The sequence below is a fragment of the Podarcis bocagei genome (assembly GCF_964188305.1).
Source record: "Podarcis bocagei genome assembly, chromosome: 16".
Classification (NCBI taxonomy): Eukaryota; Metazoa; Chordata; class Lepidosauria; order Squamata; family Lacertidae; genus Podarcis; species Podarcis bocagei.
This window is the reverse complement of record NC_138142.1, coordinates 11774255-11794305: the sequence shown is the minus strand read 5'-3', so window position 1 is coordinate 11794305 and position 20051 is coordinate 11774255. Positions and strand designations below refer to the sequence as shown.

The 20051-nt window shown below is 44.1% G+C and overlaps 1 protein-coding gene across 11 annotated transcripts in view; it reads right to left on the bottom strand.

The window, feature by feature from the left end:
• Positions 1–20051, bottom strand: part of FBRSL1 (fibrosin like 1) — a 792844-nt gene that overhangs the window by 95151 nt on the left and 677642 nt on the right. The gene's annotated exons all lie outside the window — the stretch shown is intronic.

Genomic DNA, 20051 nt, shown 5'->3' with positions numbered 1-20051 from the left:
ACCTTGGATAAAGGACCAAAAGGGACATGGGGAGGGATATTTAAAGAAGAAGAATATACAAAAACTAAAGGCTCGGCTCAGTCAATAACTGCAGTGTCCAATACAAAGGATTTTCACCCACATATATACTAACAATGAAGTTAAGCTCCTGCACAAAAATCTGTCCCCAGAACAATACCGATTTCACCACATTTAACACACAGTGTCCATGGTAAGTCTTTGATATTGCTACTGTAGGCAATGTATTTTGTGGTGCCTTCAACAGGCCTACATGAAAACATCACATTACGATTACACATAAATCCAAATATTGTTCGCTTACCAAAACTGAAACCCTATGTCGTGTAATACATGTGCAGAGGGGGCAGACAATAGCTTTACTATTTTACTTTTTTAAAAGAAGAAACTGAGCCAGATGCGAACTCCTAAACAGGAAGCTGAATTCACACATCATGCTAAACCATGGTAGTGCAACATGCATAAGCAGAAATGAGCTGGAGTAGATTGTGGGCGCCTGCACTCCCCATGCCCCCTCATTTGCTTCTGCTTTACATTAACCACTGTTTGCATGTTGTCAGGACCAGGATTCATTGTTAATATTAAGTATAGTCAGTTTCAATAAGCTACTGTTAGTGGTTGGCTGCCTTGAAACTAACCATAGTTAATCACAGTTTATCCCGCCAGATAATATAACAAACTACAGTTAACCAAAACAAAGAGCAGAAGCTTCTAAATTTTCCCTCATGGCCACACAGAAGGAGGAGAGGGGATGGGGAGCAGGAGCACACAAGCCACACACTCACAATAGCTTTTCTCTCCCCCACCAACCCACTTATTTCGGTTCTAGTCTGTGTATGTTGCACTAAACCACGGCTTAGTGAGATGGATGAACACAGCCACTGCCTTTACCTTTGTTTTAAATCTGAAAAAAGACTTTTCATAAATGGTAGTGCAAATGAGGAAGGGAAGACTTGTACTGCACCTTACAAGCAACATACACATAATCACATTCTGCACAACAACCACAATAGCAACAAATGTGACATTAGGGGAAGAGTTGTGTTTTCCCAGGTTTGAAACACCGGGATTTGGGGAATGCCCTGGAAATGGGGTATCTTCACAGAAAGGGGGGGATATGTGGCCCATGCAGAAAAATAGGAAACAAATGTGTGTTTATTATCCAATAGAGAAATCCATTTAAAGAAATTGCAGCCCATAGCAATTCTCCTCCTGTCTTTTCTGTTACCCCAAGCAATCTGTTTACATTTGTTTGTAGAAAGGAGGGAGATGAGGGAAGTTATATTCCAAAGACACTAGGGAACATGATCCCTTCTTGTAGACAGAATAAGGAAGCACCTCAAGCAGTAGTTTGGGTGTCCACAAAGGGCACCAATCTGTCAGCTATTTAATGTATTATCCTATTTTTACAACACAGGAAGGGAGGCATCTTCAGCCTTAGGCACCAAAAGGCCTGTGTTGGCCACTCTACTGGACTAAGGCCAGTGTTATTTTTCTAGAAAAAAAGGTGCTGGAACTCACCACGAACACCTCCCTTGTTCTCTTATAATGGCAATAGTTTGTTATGGTTGCTGAGAGTTGTTAGAAGACCCCTATTCCCCTCACAGAGCTACAATTACTCAGGTTTCGTCTTCTGGGAAGAAGACTTAATTATTAAACCACTCTGGGAACTGTGGCTCTGTGACAGGAATAGGGATCTCCTAACAACTCTCAGTGCCCTTAACAAACTACAGATCCTAAGATGCTTTGGGCTGAAAGGTTAAATAATTCATTGACTTCCACTCTGTAGACCCCTTTCCTCCCACCCTCCCCCCGCTACCAGTAGCAAAGTCTTATAAAATGGGGCACAAGGCATGGAATGGTTTCATGTACCCTTGAGTGTTTTGCTGCTTGTATGAGATTCCCGCCCCCTGCTCCCACCGTCACTGCCATCCACTGGCAGATGCAGGCAGACAAGTCTAGCCCAAAGCTTGGGATGGAAGATAATTCTATTTTTGAAGGTGCACTTGGTGCCTGTCTTCTTCCCTTTGACTGCTCCTTACTTTCAGCCCCATGCTCTATACACCAGATCCAAAGGAAGGTATTTTTCATGAAAACTGTCATGTTTGTTAAAAGGGCAGGAGGGGAAACTTTTCTTTCCTGGATTTTTTTTAAGGGTTGAATTTTCTTTTTTGTAGAAAGAACAGACAAGATGGAATGGGACACACTTGAAGGCAACGAAGGACAGCCTTCAAGGTAGCTCTGCACCAAATAATGAAGAACTTTTAAAAAGGCACACACAAAAATCCACATTCTAGCTTACTTTCAAAAGGTTTGGAGGCTTGCCACATATTCTTATTCCCAATCTTTTTTAAAGTTTGTTTCCCAGAAGGGCCAACAACTTCAATTCACCGCTTTTATGTTCTGGCCTCGTCTTCTGACTGTTCTTACTTCCCACACAGCAAGCAGTCACCTACATAGAAGACTCAGCTCCAAAACGGACTGGAAATGCTAGGAATTAGATCCATGTGTCTATCCATTTTTCCTTCTTGGGAAATATAAAGCTCTCATGGGACCCTGCTCTTCCCAAGGTAAATACAACACACTGAACCCTGTATGGTATGTGATTTTCAACTGCCTCTAACAGCTGAAATAGTATCACAATTGAAATAGTGTTTGCTTTAATAAAGCATAGAGGAAACCATGAACTAGGAAACACACTCCTTTTTTTCATAAGGATAAGTACACTGGGGTATAACAGAAGCCTAGTCTGCACATAACACTAAGTCATGTTTGCTTGTTTTTAAACAAACCATGTGTTGTCCCAAAAACAAACCATGGTTTGTTTCTCCAAAGCTCTTGCCTCGTGCCTATGTAAATTAGTAAGTGGCCAAAAAACCATGTTTATAGAAGGGGGCTGAGTTAGAGCATACATAGTCAAATAAACCAAGGTTACAACATAAATAGCTTCAGATAGTGTTTGTTAGCAGATGACAAACTGCTGGGCAGGGTTCAGATGACGAAACAAGCCATGGTTGAATAAACCATAGTTGAATAAACCATGTGTGAATCAGCCCAGAGTTTCTAGCTCATTTCTCTTGATTAACTCTAACAGCGGGCAGATGAAAAGTGTAGCCTTGTGACAAATTAACAATTACAGACTCCCAAAACAACTACCAGAGGCAATGAAGGACAATGTTTTTCCTCTTTCCTTAAGCAACAAGCATTCTACAGATAAGAATGACCTTCAGTCATATGCCGCTATTATTTAGTTTGTTTCTTTACATACATCTCAAGATGACGTGCAAAATGCAATAAAACGATTTTAAAACCAACAAACAGCAAATAAAAAACAATACCAAGTAGACACCCGTGGAAGGGACCTAATCATTCAGCTAGGAAGGCTAGTTTGTGCAAAAATATATTCAATTGTTTCTGGAAATTGCAGATAGTGGGTGCTTGTTTATCAAATGCTGCTCCACAGAACGGGGGCAGCCACACTAAAAGCCCTGCTCAGAGTTACTGCTATACAAATGCTTTGCACCTGTTATGACCCCTGGATCCAGCAGGAATCCAGAAAGAGAGTTGGAAGCTGCAGAGGCAACAGCTAAGGAGCCAGATCGAGTTCAAGGCTCTGAGTTGGCAGCTGGAAGGGGGTGATTTGGAATAAGGAAGAAATAAGCTAGAAGCGCTGCGCCCATCTTTTACCCACTGCAAATGGTCCTCTCCTGAACAGGCCTTTCCTGAATGAACAAAGGCTGTCAAAGAGAGGTCATGTACATTTTGCATCGAACTCAAGATTGGACTTGCCAACTTACAGTGTTTTCCCACAGGTCAGACTGGCTAATTAGGATCCTATCTTCCCTGTGGAGCACAGCTTGGCTCACCCACTTGAGTCATCTGGAATCATTTGCCATGTTTATTGCTCTCTGCTAACAGCATGGATAAAATCTGAACTGTGTCTGTAGGTTAATGGAAGAAGAGACTTGACTCAATGGATAGTAGCATTCAGTGTCCCTGGTAAAAGGACAGTTGTGCAGAAGCTCCTTCTGGTTGTACAGGGGGAAAACACTGGCTGCTCCCCACACCCAGCATTTCCTCTTACCATAAAAATTTAAGCGGTGTACACACTATATCTTCAAAGCATACTGAAACACATTCTTACGCTCAAAGAATTCTGGGCATTGTAGTCTACCCCTCATCAAGATCCAATTGCCAGCAACCCTTAACAAACTACACTGCACATAATTATTTAAGGGAAGGAAATGTGTTTTAAAGGTATATTATGTACACTGTCTTGGTTTTGAACACATCCACATTTTTCTGCAATATTTAACCATCCTGATGATGACAACTTTTATCAACCCTGTTTAAAACTACAGTAAGAACAACCAGAACAGCACATTTAAAAGCTGCATCAAGTATGTAAAGGAAATAAATTAAACTGCCCTACATAGCAAATACCCCCCCCAAACCCTAAACGCTTTGAAAGACCGTAAGAACTAATGAGAAAAAGCATATGAGAGGAACAATAAAAATGGAATGAAAGGGGGGAAGAAGACAAGAAAATGGGATTGAGAAAGAAAGATGACTGACAAATACTTATTATTATAATTTTTAGCAATTCTGGTATGTTTGCCATGCTTTCATATAGCAGTTAAACAGCCCTCCACAAACACTTTAAAAGCACTCTTCAGCACAATGAAAACAACTTGTTTCCTATTTATATTTTAAGTGCCGCAAATAGACAACATAAATCCCCCCACCCGTCCTCAAAGAGTCCACTCTACAGAATGCAGTGCAAGAGCACTGCTGGGATAAACAGTACCTGCAATTCTGGAGCTAAGGCAGCCGCCCAGATATCCCCTCCTCCCCGTAAGCCGCAAGCAACAGTCTGCCTGACCTGGTGCCCTGGGGAACAACAGGATGTCTGACCTACAAGCATGGCTGTTATCATAGCCTCACGACAGAGGCCCTTTGCATTCCCGTTCTCTTCCCTAGAGAGCTGCCTACAAGGCCCACGGCTTGGCTTACCCTTTCCTTCCATTAGCCCTGCTTTCGTGATTCAGCTTCTGCTCAGAGGCTTGCAGCCTCTTGGAAGATGTTGCTTCCATTTCCTCCCCTTCCCCTCCATCTTCTTCAGCAAGTGAATTAAAAATGTGTTCTTTCTTCTTCTTTTAAACAGGCAGCGGAGGCCTCTTCAGCTATGAATGCTCCCCTTCAGCTTGGTCCTGCTGACAGCATCCAGGGAGGAACGGTCCCAGCTGTGTCTATTAAACACGGCCAAAAAGACCTTACAACACAACTTTGTGCATCCTTGTTTATTTCAAATCAAAATACCAGCCCGAAATTTCTCAGCAGCTACTATATTAGCGACAACTTACATAAACACTTGGGTTACCATATTTTCACACCCCAATTCCTGCCTACCTTTACGGCCTTATTGGCCCTTTTAACAAGCAAAGTTGGTTGTGATTCGTTTCTCATCCACTTACACAGTTCTGAAAGAGGCCATTGTTACTCTCATTTCACGAGTGGTGAAAACTGTGTCTCCCATCTTATATCTGTGCTGCTAATTCTTCCTGCCTAAGCGGAAAACGCGATAGTTGTCCCTATTGAAATTCATTTTGTTAAGTTTTTGCCCAGTTCTCCAATTTGTTAAGATCATCTTGAATCCCAATTCTTGTCACCTAAAACATTAGCTACCCCTCCCAGTTTGGTGTCATCTGCAAATTTTATGAGCATCCTCTCAATTCCTTCGTGCAAGTTGTTCATAAAAATGTTATAAACAACAGGCCCAGGACACAACACTGCAGTGCCCCACTTTTTTCCAAGATGATAAGGAACCATTAGTGAGCAGTCTTTGGGTTGGGCCAGTCAACCAGCTACAAATCCACCTAACAGCTACATTGTCTGGCCCAAAGTTTACCAGCTTCTCTGCAAGAATATCATGGAGAACTTTGTCAAAAGCCTTACTGAAATCAAGATACACCATGTCCACAGCATTTCCCCAATCCACCAAGCTTGTAACTTTAACAAAAAGGAATGAGATTCATCTGGCATGACTCGTTTTTGAAAAACCCATGCTGGGTCTTAATAACCACAGCATCCTTTTCCAAGTGCTTGCAGACATGAGAGGTTTGCATGAAATTGTCCCCCAGGAAAACTGCCCAGGTTATCGCTATCAGCAAAACAAAAGTCTGAAGAGCCTGGCTTTTCCTTCGACTTGTGTGCTACCTTTATGACAGGTTGCCCTGAGGTGGTTTCTCCTCCTCCCTGCTATAACATTCAAGACCTCTTACCATGGGACTCTGCTCTCATTCTTTTAAACCATTTTCCTGATGTTTTGACTATTTTAAGTATTGTTTGGCTTTAATGGGTTTGTTTTATTGCACATTTTAATAGTGAATGCTCATTTTAATGTTTTGATGGAACTGTTAATTGTGTATTTTAATTGCCGCTTTATCAACTAAGTGGTGAATAAATTAAACAGCAACAATAATATATGGAGCTAAATATCCCCACCTCAGCCAGCAGTTACCATTTTTAGACTGTAATTTCATTGAGGGCAGGGAACACATTGATATTACTAAATAAATAAATACGGGATGTGAAAGAGAGGTAGAAATTGGCAAAGATGTGACAGAGCAAAGGCACACAGTAATAGAATGTAAATATTATATTCTCTCTCTCTCTCTCTCTCTCTCTCTCACACACACACACACACAGAGAGAGAGAGAGAGAGAGAGAGAGAGAGAGAGGAATGCTGTTTGAGGCAGGATAACTATGGCAAAAGTACACTTCAATCACATGAGACTAGGGGCATTTACAGAGAGGACTTGATTACCTCAGAAATGGCGGCGCAAATTTGATTTGTGGTAGCCAAATACACCAGAAAAGGACCACAAAAACAATTTTGCTGTATTTAGGTTAACCATGGCTGTGGGGCAAGAAGCAGCAGGGCCACATGACCTACTATCCATAATATTACCATTGGGTGAAGAGCAAACTGAGGTTTCTGTACTTTTCATAGGCATTCAAATTTCCAGAATGTTATCCCTACAATGTTATGGGAAGCAAAGAACTATATCCATTTCAGAAGCCCACCCTGAACCAGCACCAACCAAGTACATGCCCCACATTCTGTACAAGTGAATCACAATGGCTCACAATATGTTACATCCCTCTTCTGCTTGGTACTAATTTTATTTATCAGGCTGCCATTTGCTGTGCTTTGCCTCTTTCCCTGACAAAGAATATGACAGATCATCAGAAGAAAAGCCTGCAGCCTTAGCGGTGTAACAGATTGGTTTGCTCCTTTCCCTCTCCTACCCAGCTCTGTTTCTAGCAGGCAATTACCATGTGTGTAAATATTTTTGAAGGGAGAATATTTCAAAGAAAGCCGGGGTTTTGGATCTCTTCTTGTGTAGATAGATCTCTGTAGCTGGATGCCAAGCTGATGTCAAAGACTACAATTACTGAGGGAGCCCCAATAAAGGTTTACTTTGGCAACTGTGGCAGACCTGTACAATTTTCGCTGTTAATTTTATCCCATTAAAATATTAGCCTACACTGTATTGACATCTCGCTATAAATGGGCCAGGTCACGTTATTCCCCAACCATCCTTCCCTTTTAGGTATTTTGCCTTTGCCCCCTGCCAGAGTCTGCACACATCCTTCCCACATAACCCTGCTGAGAGTGTCAGGGTGTGACCCAACTCGGCTGGATCCAAGTCAAGGGAGGACACAGCAGCAGCAGTTCTTGGATATGTTGAGAGAGAGAGAGGGAGGCTGCCGGGTAGATGGAAAGAACACAGCTGAACTTCAGAGCCACCGAGGAAAAGAAAAGAAGCAACAGGGTCAAGAGTTTAAATTGTGACAGCTGGATCAAGACTATCTGAAAGTTATAGCCACTGTCCCTTAACAGTCATGTGTGTACAACTGACTGTGGGTCGATCAGGGGCACGGCCAACATTGGGGTGTATGTATGTGTCACCATCATTAGGCACCTGCCGAGGCCCACACATCCTGGGGGGGGGGCACTGCTGACACCCCTGAGCAGGGCCGGATTTACGTATAAGCTAAACAAGCTATAGCTTAGGGCCCCTCTCTCGGGGGGGGGGGATTTAAAGGAAAAAACAACTGGATGTACGACTAAACAACATTTCCAAAATATAAGATAAAAGACAAATAAAATAATACCTACATACAGCAACAGGAGAACAGCCTTTACCAAAGGTGTCATGGGCTTTGAAGACACTCGAACTCAGGGCGCAAGGGGGAAACATGCTAAGAGGAAGGCACGCTTGGCAAATCCACACCGTGATCAACTCCCGCCCGGAAACTAATCTCCCCACTGTGAAGGACGTGTGGATACAGAATTGGCCTCCACAGTCACTTACGGACTCATTGTAAAAACCGTGTTTATGGAAGACAATCTTACTCGGCTATGAGTGATCACCAAAGAAGAATATTCAACACAAAAAAACAGTGGCAATTTGTTGTTGACAAAGGACAGCTGGACATATAAAGGGCCCCATTACCTTCAGTAGCTTAGGGCCTCATCAAACCTAAATCCAGCCTAAATCCAGCCCTGCCCCTGAGCCTCTTGGCTTTGCAGTTCCTTCTTCTTCATGTTTTCACCTCTCCAGATGCCTTCTCTGAACACGCAGTGTGACTCTGACCAGAGTGAAAATATGGCGCAGCATCCTTCATTCTCTGTTGGCTCTCTCTGAGCAATTCCTCAGACTGGGCCTAGGGCAGAGGTGGGGAACCTCCAGCCCACAGGGCTAACTGGACCCAGCATGGGTTGCAACTGGGTCTGTGAGGCTGTTTTCCCTAAGCCATGGCCATCTGCACCACATTTGAACATCACTAGGGGAAGAGGGAGTTGCAGTCCAACATTTGGAGGGCCACCACAGGTTTCTCACAATTGCCCCACACTGTCTCTACTTCTGTCCCCACACTGGCTGCACTCCTTGATCCACAGAGGCAAATCCTTGACTTGTGCCACACAAGACACAGGGCTGTTGCAAGGTCAAAAGGAGAGACAGGAGGGAACTATGGATGTCCTCTTGAGCTCTTTGAAGCAAAGACTGGATATAAATATAGTAAAATGAAGTTGTCATGAAGAAATTATTCAGAACTAGGAGGGCCTCTTTACTGAGGAGTCTATGTCATTGCTGCCACCTCTGCGCAGAGGCAACATTTTGTATGAATAAGATCTGCAAAATATTATTGCAGCATTTTGAATATTTATCCTTTCATGCTGAAGCTCTTCAGCTGAACTATCTAGTTGGCTGGGCTGCTATATATTTGCTGGGAAAGCAGAAGGAACAGAAAGTACAGAACTTTATGAACTGTATTGGAAATCTAAACGCTTTGAGGAAGGGAGAAAGAAGGAAGGAAGGAAGGGAGCAGGTAACTGCTGGGCAGTGGCTGGAGGGGAGGAAAGGTGGCAGACGGTTGTCTTTCGAATGCTACAGCTACCGTGTATATCATCATATCACGACTTTCATTCTATCTCTCTCCCCCCCAACCCCTCTGCACAGGATGGATGTGGACATAAAATCACACCTCGTATCTTCGTTTCTGTCAAGCTGAGTAAGAGTGCAAACGCTGGCACTGACAGAGAATGCCAAACAGGGCTTGGCATGCTACAACAAACTCCCAACTGTGGTCCTTGCCAAGTACCTGCATTTATCATTGTAATGGCCTGCCAGACGGGACTTGGCAAAAGATGAAGAGGAGGAGGGAGGGGAGGAGGAAAGGAAAAGAGCCAGGGCAATGCTGCCAAGCAATTCATTTTAGGCACCTCCTGCTATCGCCGTACCTGCAGGGGAACCTTCATTTCATTTCATCTTTTCCGGCTTATTTATAGGAGCACCAAAATCCTGCTCGTCCAGAATCATTTCCCCTAGTGAAAGTGCTGCACCACCAAGCACCAGGAAGACAAGATACTTGTGAAAAATGTCTGAATGCTTTCTCTTTGGCTCTCATCCTTGGCTTGAAAGTGTTTCTGCAATCCCAGAAGGTTTCAAGTGCAACATATACAGATGTACAATGGAAGAATAGCATATAAAGCATCAAGTCCACCTATCGAAATGGCTCTAAATCAGTGCTCAGATTAAGGGGGTTCTCCCCCATTTATCTCCCTTCCTACTAAAAAGCAAGTACTAGTACAGCGGGATTATGTGGCTAAAATTGGAGGGACAGGAGGAGTGTGGCTTTGTAGATTTTATTAACTATTTCAACCCCAATAATCGGAGCACCAGGTACCCTGACTCACTCTTGAATAGCTCAAATGATTCAGTTTTGAAACATTGGCCAATATATATAATTGAAGCATAGTTTTGTTTCATATGTATTTGCTGCATGAAAAGAGACATGTGGGACACTGATCTGCATAAATATATACCGCTTTCAGATGCGTGCACATTACAGATATTTACACAACATTACTCCTTGCCGTTCCTGATCTATTTTTCATTTTCCATGTGTACTGCCAACTGGAAAAAGAAATAAATTTCCTGCTAGACAAACCTAGGTTGAATTTCTGGTAAATCTTATTTCTTTTGTATTTTAAAGGAGAGAGAGGGAGTGTGTGTGTGTGTGTGTGTGTGTGTATGTGTGTGGGAAAGGGAGAGGGAGAGAGAAAGGGGACAAAATAAAATTTATTTACAGTTTCAATATGCTCAGTGTTATTTGTCTGCTGTACAAAAATGTTGTGTGTGTTGTTATGCAATAGATGCTACATCAGTTCAAAATTAAGTGACACGTTAAGAGTGGGTTCTTTATACTGAATAGTTTGATGTCTTGAAATACAGAAAACACACTCCGCATAATCTTAGCCTGTGCAAGTGCAATGCCCATGCGAGAGGGGTTGGTTCCTTCAGCCCTGTGTTAAATTCTTCTCAGTGCTCTGGTTAGTACTAGGCAGCTGGGTCTAGCTACCATTTATATGAACTGGCTTTCGGAGAGGGGGATTTTAAGTGGAAAAGTGACAGACAGAGGGTACTTAACCTTTTCACTGTCTGGTTTTTTTTGCTCCAAATTGCACTCACCACAAGGTTCCAAATGTGTTTTGAACAATGCCCCAAACACATTAGGCACCCTGCAGGTGGAAAATTCCACTTGAAGGGGGCAAAGGGGAAAAAGTGGGCAGAGAACCCGGTACTCTAAATTCGGCTGCGACTGCTCCTCTGTTTTTTCCCTAGCTGTTCTTGTCACTTTGTCACATGCATTTACATGTAATACGTCATTATCCCCTAAGCCAGCTCATTAAGTGGCTTAACAGCATGATTCTATGCATATTTACTTAGAAGTAAATCCCACTGTGTTCATTGGGGCTTATGTTTGGGTAAGGGTAGTCTTCCAGAACAAGGGTGGTATTAACGTTGGGTTTTTTTACTTCCCTCAAATCCTTCCTTACAACCCATCTTTTCCATTAAGTCTTTGGCACAACTCCTTACTTCTCATCCCCTACGCCTACAACAACTCAGCCTGTTATTAAGCCTAAGTATGGTGCAATTGCAGGTGCAATTGCCATCTACCCAAATGTTCAGCCCCTGCCCAATGACTTGCAGGTTCTATGCACTTTCAGTGTCCTTTTCATATGGCCAATGCCAGAGTAGCATTGGCAAGTTCAGCTAAGTTAATTCCACCTATGACTGCTGGGAGCCTTCCAGGAGCTGTGCGGTACCATTCCCATGACAATTTTGCCATCTATATTATTCCCAGGGTTGCCTGTACAAGCTGGAGAAAGGTTGCCAGCTTATTTGAAAGAAAACAACCTCCCCCCTTTAATCTGCAAGTAGTAGCATTAGGTTAGATGCCCAGCATTGGTGGTGGTGGGGAATTGCAGTTATTCTTTATTATGAAAGGGACACGAGTGGCGCTGTGGTCTAAACCACAGAGCCTAGGGCTTGCCAATCAGAAGGTCAGCAGTTCGAACCCCTGCGACGGGGTGAGCTCCCATTGCTCGGTCCCTGCTCCTGCCAACCCAGCAGTTCGAAAGCACATCAAAGTGCAAGTAGATAAATAGTTACCGCTCTAGCGGGAAGGTAAATGGCGTTTCCGTGTGCTGCTCTGGTTCGCCAGAAGTGGCTCAGTCATGCTGGCCACATGACCCGGAAATTGTACGCCGGCTCCATCATCTAGTAAAGCGAGATGAGCCCCGCAACCCCAGGGTCGGCCACGACTGGACCTAACGGTCAGGGGTCCCTTTACATTTTTACCTTTTATGAAAAAAGGAGGGGCTAACCCTTTGAATTTTATGTGTCTAAGCCATTCTACTAGTGTTTTCTGTTCTCCAGCTTGCAATGAAGTACTTTAAAAATGGCAGTAAAAACCTGTACTATACCTGCATTAACTACCTCTCTTTTCTATGGAAGTGATCATTCTTTGTTTTCCTCTCCTGATATATTACCCAACATCTGATAGTGAAAAATAGGCATGCTAACAGCATAATCCTATATACTCAGAAGCAAGTCCCACTTATGTCAATGGAGCTGAGTCCCAGGTAAGGGGTACAGGACTGCAAAGTGAGTGTACAGCAGCAAGCACAGTTAGGGCAGTTTGCAGCTCCCAGGCTTCCTTGTGACTCAGGCAGAGTGAGGGAGAGCCACTTGAAACCAACAGAGAAGAGGCAGTGAGCCTTGCAGCCAATTTAAAAGGAGAGGGCAGCGGGCAACATCTCAACGTACAGCAGGAGTGGTGTTGGAATGGGGAGCGCCAGGTTCATCCCTAATAAAAGACCCTACCCTCTCCTCTCCCTCCTTGTGGTGGTGGTGGTGGTGGTGGGGAGAAGAGTGAGTCAGCAGCTGCAGCACAAACAGGATGAGTCTGGTGGAATTTACCTGATAGAAGCCAAGCCCAAGCAACAAGGCACCACTCTCACCTGGTAGCAAATGCTGGGCCTGATAGCAACCTACTCTGAGACATCAAGCCCCACAAACTTCTTCTGCCTTCCCTGCTCCTGAAGGCACTGCTGTGTTAACTCCCTGTCTCACGGGTCAGAGTTTTACTTGACCGTCTCCCATCAAGTTAGCTTGGCACCCAGCACCCTTTGTCTAGTTTTAGGCACCAGGCAAAACCTTTCCTTTTTACCCAGACTTTTGGGTAACCTGTATTTTATTTGTATATGTATGTGTTTCGCTTGGGTTTGTTGTTGTTGATGATGATTGGAATTGATTTTTGTTGTATAAAGAGCAAAATGAAATGAAGTGTGAACAGCTCAAGAAGCTGGCAGTCGGAGCCCCATCTGTGCTCCACGTTTAAAGCAGTATCATGCCACTTTAAACAGCCATGGTTTACGCCAAAGAATCTTGGGAGCTATAGTTTAAGAGTGGTGAGAGGTGTGAGACAAACCCTACTCCCCTCACGGAGTTACAATTCCCAGAGAATAAGGGTTGACTGTTAAACCGCTCTGGAGATTGGTAGCAAGAATGCTCGGTATGACTCAGAGGCAGTGTGTCTAGCATGGGAAGCTTGGAGAGGGAGCACGAGGGATGGCTGATTCTACTGTTCTCACTTCCAGTCAAACATGCAAAGAGAATCCTTGAGGATGTCCCCCACTGTGAGATCTGAGAGCCCCGAATGACCTCTGGAATGCACATGACAGCAGAAACTGTAATCGCTTGCCCTTCTGCTGGGAACATCCAAACTGACTAAAGGGGCATTCTATAACTCAGCAGTCCCTATCATGTGACCATACACTGTAGCTTCTTAGCAGAGGGGATCTCAAGGAAGGCTCCAGTAATTCTTGAAGTGCTGTGCAAGTGCCATGGAGTCTCACTCTGTGTCCAGGAGTATATGTTACTTCCTTCATCCAGACGCAGAATTAAAAAAAGCAAAGCAATGAACTTTTGCTTGTTCTCCGCTTGCCCCACTAAAATGATTTTATTTTTTGCAGCGGGAGGAGGTCAGCTCACCACCCACCCACCAGTTATTTGCTCCTTTCTACTTCAATGCTCCCAAATATTTTTGGCAGTCTCCCAGGCTAGAGCCTTATCTGTGCCATCCCCCATGGCAGACGTGCAGCAGCTGTTGAGGCTTATCACAGGCTGCCTGTCCACAGAGTTTACAAATTAACACCCTATCGAGGCTCCCCAAAGGCTGATTAATCAGAGAGAGGCAGTCTGAGGGCCTTTATCACGGCAAGCGGCTGCTGGAGAGAAGGAACAAATCTCTCAGGAGGGTGGAGATGCCTTACAAATGAAAGAGACAGCGAGAGAGGCAGAATAGTAAAAGGAGCAGATTTTGTAGAGATAGTAGATGGCAGAGCTAATGGATTGAGGGACAGGGAGAGGGAGGGGACAGTGGGCTAGAGGGCAATGCAAGAACATCATGGCAGTAAAAAAAGAGATAATTAACAACCTAGACCTCATGATTCTAGATGTCTCCCCTGCAAGGCTGCAGCAGCCTTGCTCCAGAGGGCAATTTCTAATATGTTGAACACATTGCTGTGATACACAGAACAATTTTCCCTTATGTGAAATAACTTCTTTTCATGGCGGCTTAAAAAGAGACCCAATTTAATATAAAGGAGGATAACGCTGAGGTGTATATGCAGAAACATCCTTTTGGTTCAGCCAAGTTTGCCCTTCAACAAGCCCTGCATTTTCATATTGCATCCACCTGTTATGCCACAGTGTTATTGATAAGCAGTGTGAATCCATCAAGTTTGATCTAGAGGCTGCTCCATGTTTAAAAAGCCAGTGCTTGTTTAATTTCTACTACAAAAATCAAGGCCTGGGATCAGGACCAGTAAGACATGGTGTTCTTAGTTCCCAGCTGAGAAATCAACAGGATGCTCAATGCTCCTACCCCTTCCAGTTTCTAAAAGGTATTCATTGGTGTCACCCATTGACACAGTTTCTAAGAAAATGCTCAGACTCTCACCTTGCTACTCCAAAGCTGCCAACACTTTCCCATAAGCCAGTGTGCTTCTGGAAGGCCCCCATCTATCCAATTTCTTAAGGAATTTTGGATTCTTGTAGTTGCGATGCATTCCGAGAGGGTTTCCCCCACATACTAAGCTTCCCAAAATAAGTTTCCATAGTAACACACCCCTAAACCTCCAAATCCAGACTAAGTCTCAGCAGCCCCCAACTCACTTTCCACATATTTCTGAGTCAATAGAACTTGTCACGAGCAGCCTTCAAAACAAATTAGGCCACAATCTACATTAGGGCTCCCTTCTCTGTGGACAATGTGCAGTTCCAAGTGATGATACAGTTGGCTTATCATGGATGTGAGACTGGGAAGACCTGCTCCTGCCTTGCAAGCCTTTTCCCACCTGGCCTGGGAGAGTGGGGCTCTCATTTGACTCCAGCTACAAAAGCTGAGGCTGCTGAAGAGGCCAGAGACTGGCCGTCTTGGGTGTCTCTTAGGGCAGACCCAGGTCATCGAGCCTGCGCTTCCACAGTCGTCGTCCGCCATGAACCATCATTGGCAGGATTGCTAGCAACAGCATCAGATATGTTCTGTCCTTCTGATAATATTTTATTCTCCTGTTAATTGTGCTGTTTTAAAGATGTTACATATCTTTAGGCACCAGGCAAAAACCTTCCTGTTCTCCCAGGCCTTTGGCTAATTAAGCAATCATTGACCTTTTAAACTGTGTGGGGTGTGTGTGTGCGTGTGTTACTGTTTGTTATTATGTTATGCACTTTTGTGTTTTAATTGTAAACCACCCTGTGATCCTCGGATGAAGGGAGGTGTAGAAATTTAGTAAATAATAACAATACAGTGGTACCTCGCAAGACGAATGCCTCGCAAGACGAAAGAGTTTTTCGTTTTTTGAGTTGCTTCGCAAGACGAATTTCCCTATGGGCTTGCTTCGCAAGACGAAAACGTCTTGCAAGTTTGTTTCCTTTTTCTTAAAACCGTGCTTCGCAAGACGAAAATTCGCTAGACGAAAAAACTCGCAGAACGAATTAATTTCGTCTTGCGAGGCACCACTGTAATAACAACCACCAAAATTCCTGCTCATATTGACAGCTTCACTAACAACTTTGCTCTCCTGTGCAGTGTTTGCCTTTTAGGTCTATTTCTGAATGTTTGATTTGGAATGAAGGGAGAAGGGCAATTTTTCTGTATTTTTTTTTTGGGGGGGTGTTATTTGGTTATTTCTGTTTTTTATTTTGATTATGTTTTCTGTGTTTTTATATTGTAATTTTATCCTGTGAACTGCCTTGAGACCTGCGGACATAGGGCAGTATATAAATGTAACAGTTAATAATAAATAATAAACAATGCATTTTGGGAGCGCATGGGTCCCCCACAGAGTGCACACAGTTCATACCCATGGCTCAAAACAATGAACAAATCTTTGGATAGGTGTACTGGTGTTGGCAGGGAGAAAGTACAGGCTGTTTCCTTTTTGGCTCTTTTGGGTTCTTGGCTGTAGCTGGAACGAGGATCTGCAGGGCTCAAGTCATTATAAGAGATTTTCCTGCCATTTAGGTTTCAACTTTCTTCCATTCCACTATCTCCAGAACACCCTTAAGCTGCGGCACTCTTCCCAGGTTACAATTCTGCATGGCAGCTGAAAAACACTGGCCGTATTTGCTGGAAGCCCACGTAACAAGAAACCACTGGCACATAACCACTACTTTAAGTTGTAATGCACACCTCATTTCCTTCTGAAGCATAAGAATATAGGAAGCTGCCATATATGGAGTCAGACCATTGGTCCATCTAGCTCAGTAGTGTCTGCACCAGGGATAGCCAATGTGGTGCCCTCAGGCTGTTGCTGGACTACAACTCCCAGGAGCCCCAGCCAGGTATTGCCAATGGTCAGGGATGTGGCTACCCCTGGTCTACACTGACTGGCAACAGTCACTCAGAGTTTAAGGCAGGAATTCTTTCCCAGCCCTAACTGGAGAAGCTGGGGATCAAGCCTGGGATCTTCTGTGTGCAAAGCAGATGCCTCTACCACTGAGATACAGCCCTTACCCACACTCTCTCTGCACACAAAGAGAGTTCTGTAACCTGAAAGCTCACAGTCCACAATAGTTCATTAGCCTTGGTTTCCAGTTCAGGACTACTGCCACCCAGGAGACTCATCTGTTTACTACTGTTCACCCAAGGATTTTAGTGGCTTTCAGTTGGTGCTGGGTTTGGTCTACTCTGTTGCTGTTTGCTGCTTCTCTTGGTTGATGATTTGACAAATTTGTTTACTGTTTTATTTATTTGCTTGTTTATATAATTTATCTTATGCTGTAGCCTGCACAGGTATGGGTACTGATGAAGGGTGGTCTATAAACCTCTTAAGAAAACAAGAAATCATAAACAAAGATGCTCCCTGCTCCTGGGTGGTCCTGAGGAAATAAATAGTCTTTCGGCAAAGAATGAAAAGGGCTATGCCAAACGCTGCCAATTAAGACTCCAGTTTGACAATCACTAGAAATACAGTTGTGGTTCTCCCAACATGCTCTTGCCAACATGGCGCCCTTCAAATGAAACTACAACTGAGCTGAAGTCCAACAATGTCCTTGCTGCAGTCATTGTGGCTCATCAAGTCCCTGAGGTTTGGTTGGCCTTCACCAGGGGCCAAGCCTTTAGTGTGGCAGGCCGTGCCCTGTGGAACTACCTGCCAGTGGAAGCTTGGCAGTTACTTTCTTTTAGATGTCTCCTAAAGACAGTGTTATTCAAACAGGCTTTCACAATGTGAATTTTCACCAATCAGTACCTACTGCTGTTTATATTGTTGTTTTGTATGGTGTACACCACCTTGACGCATTTTTTAAAATGAAAGTGTGGTTTATACATATTTAAATAAATAACTTTCTCCCTGGTTGCTGCTCCTCCCAATCCAGCAGAAAGGAGCAGAAATAAACTGCTCGCCATATGCTCTAGAGGGGCAAAACAAAAATATAGCGTATCAGCTCTGCAAAAATAATTTCTGTCACTGAGCTACAAAAGAAAAAGAAAAACATAAATAAAGAGGCCACTCCTGATCTCTTGCTCGTACACGGCATCTCTCAACTTACATCCTTTTGAAAGAAATGTTTTGTTTTGTTGCCTTCCAAAGCAGTCCTGCAATCTGTCAACCAATTACGAGTGACGCTTCAGCAACAAAAGTGTGGTGGATCCATTTACTTTCATACTGAAATAATGCAAATGAATCTGACTTTTGGCTCCAGTCCCGCTGCTTTCAAAGCTGGGACTCCGTGCATTTCCAATTCCTGCCCTTTCCTCTCCTCCCCCCCTCTGCGTTCCCCCTTCTGCTACAAAATGTCACCAATTTATTTTAGCCCGGGGGCCCATTTCGAGTTTTACCGCTAATATATGAGAAATGCATTTTTCAAGCTGTTACCACTTAACTGAACTGATATCAGCCACTCAGGGGACACAATATTGTTTACACATCCTGCTCTATGGAATAAGTGCGGATGCCAAAATCTCTGCCTGGGCTCTGGAAGGAGACGTTTACTCTCTGTTTTATGAGATTTTCTCGATTTGTGGCTGTCTCAATGGTCGTAAAAACAGCTGTAAATCAAAAGAGCACAACAAAATTGCAATAACAACTGTCGAACCCAGCTCTAAAGAGCATAACTCCCAGCAACAGAAGGTGGAAGACTTTCTGCTGATTTAATACCAGGTGTGAGGGAGTCCTCACAGGCCCCTGTACAGCACAGTGTATTGAATAACACCAAGCCTTATTTGCATGCCAAGAGACAATATCCTACACCACCACATGGCTCTCGTATTGCCTCTCCTCATTTCCACGCTTGGGGCCGCCTCTTCGCCTCTTCTCCACTCAATTTTCCTTCACATAGGGCTTTCAAATACAGCGGAGAGTGCTTAAACAAATAACTGCTAAACACATAATGCTGTTTAAAGCATTAACGGGGTGAGGAGAGAAGCCAACCTAAAGTCCTCATAAAAAAACAACCTGGGACCTCTTGCCGTGCACCACGGTCAATAGTTTTAACAGATCGCTTCAGCCATTCATAGGAGCACGGCTTTTCCCCCTCAGAGGATATTTCTCTTCACGTCATCCTTGGGCACCCCTGTTCCTGCCATTCCCTCAGCCAGAGCCCACACTCCTTTTGCCCCCCGACACACACATAATCATTAATCAAATCAGTCTCTTTGAAATCCCTTTTCAGTCTCTGGTGACCAGTCAGATGCAAGCCTACGCAAGCAAACATCCACTAAGGAATCAATGTGCGCTGTTACGTCCCAACCCTGTATCCAGGGGGATGCCCCCACAAAAACCACAATTCCTTCCCTCGCAGAGAAAGCTTAAGACAGGGTGTCTGGAGTCACCGCTCATTCAGTCACCCTCCCCCTTTTCCTGATTGCTAACATTTAGGAGTCCTTCAGCAGTTTGGTGTAAAGACAGGGCGGACCTAAACAACAACACCGGCCAATCCAGCTGCAGGGTTTTCCAATCCAGCGGTTCACACTAGCTCCCCATACCAATCCAGTTGCAGAATTTTGGAGGCGCTGGAGCAGAGCCAAGGATTAGAAAGTATATTAGTATATTAGTCATAGCAGTGTGAGTCTCCTTATTAAATTACTTTTTATAATAGAACCTTCCTTCCTCCCCCCCCCCCTCCTTCCCTTCCTCCTTCCCTTCCTTTTCACACCCCTATTCTCTGGCCACCTTCTTTCCCCTGGAAGTGCCTTTTCTTGAACCCATGCAACACACTCTCTCTCCCTCCCTCCCTCCCCTTCTTCTCCTTCTCCTTCCTTCTTTTCCCTTACTGTCACTGGTTAGTCACTGACTACAGTGGTACCTTGGGTTACATACACTTCAGGCTACAGACTCCGCTAACCCAGAAATAGTGCTTCAGGTTAAGAACTTTGCTTCTGGATGAGAACAGAAATCGTGCTCCGGTGGTGCGGTGGCAGCGGGAGGCCCCATTAGCTAAAGTGGTGCTTCAGGTTAAGAACAGTTTCAGGTTAAGAACAGACCTCCAGAACAAATTAAGTTCTTAACCCAAGGTACCACTGGATTAACTTCCCTTCTGCACTCTCTCCAGAATTACCTTAGAAAGAACCACCTGCTCTATATTTTTCCTCTTCCTCCCTCCCAAATA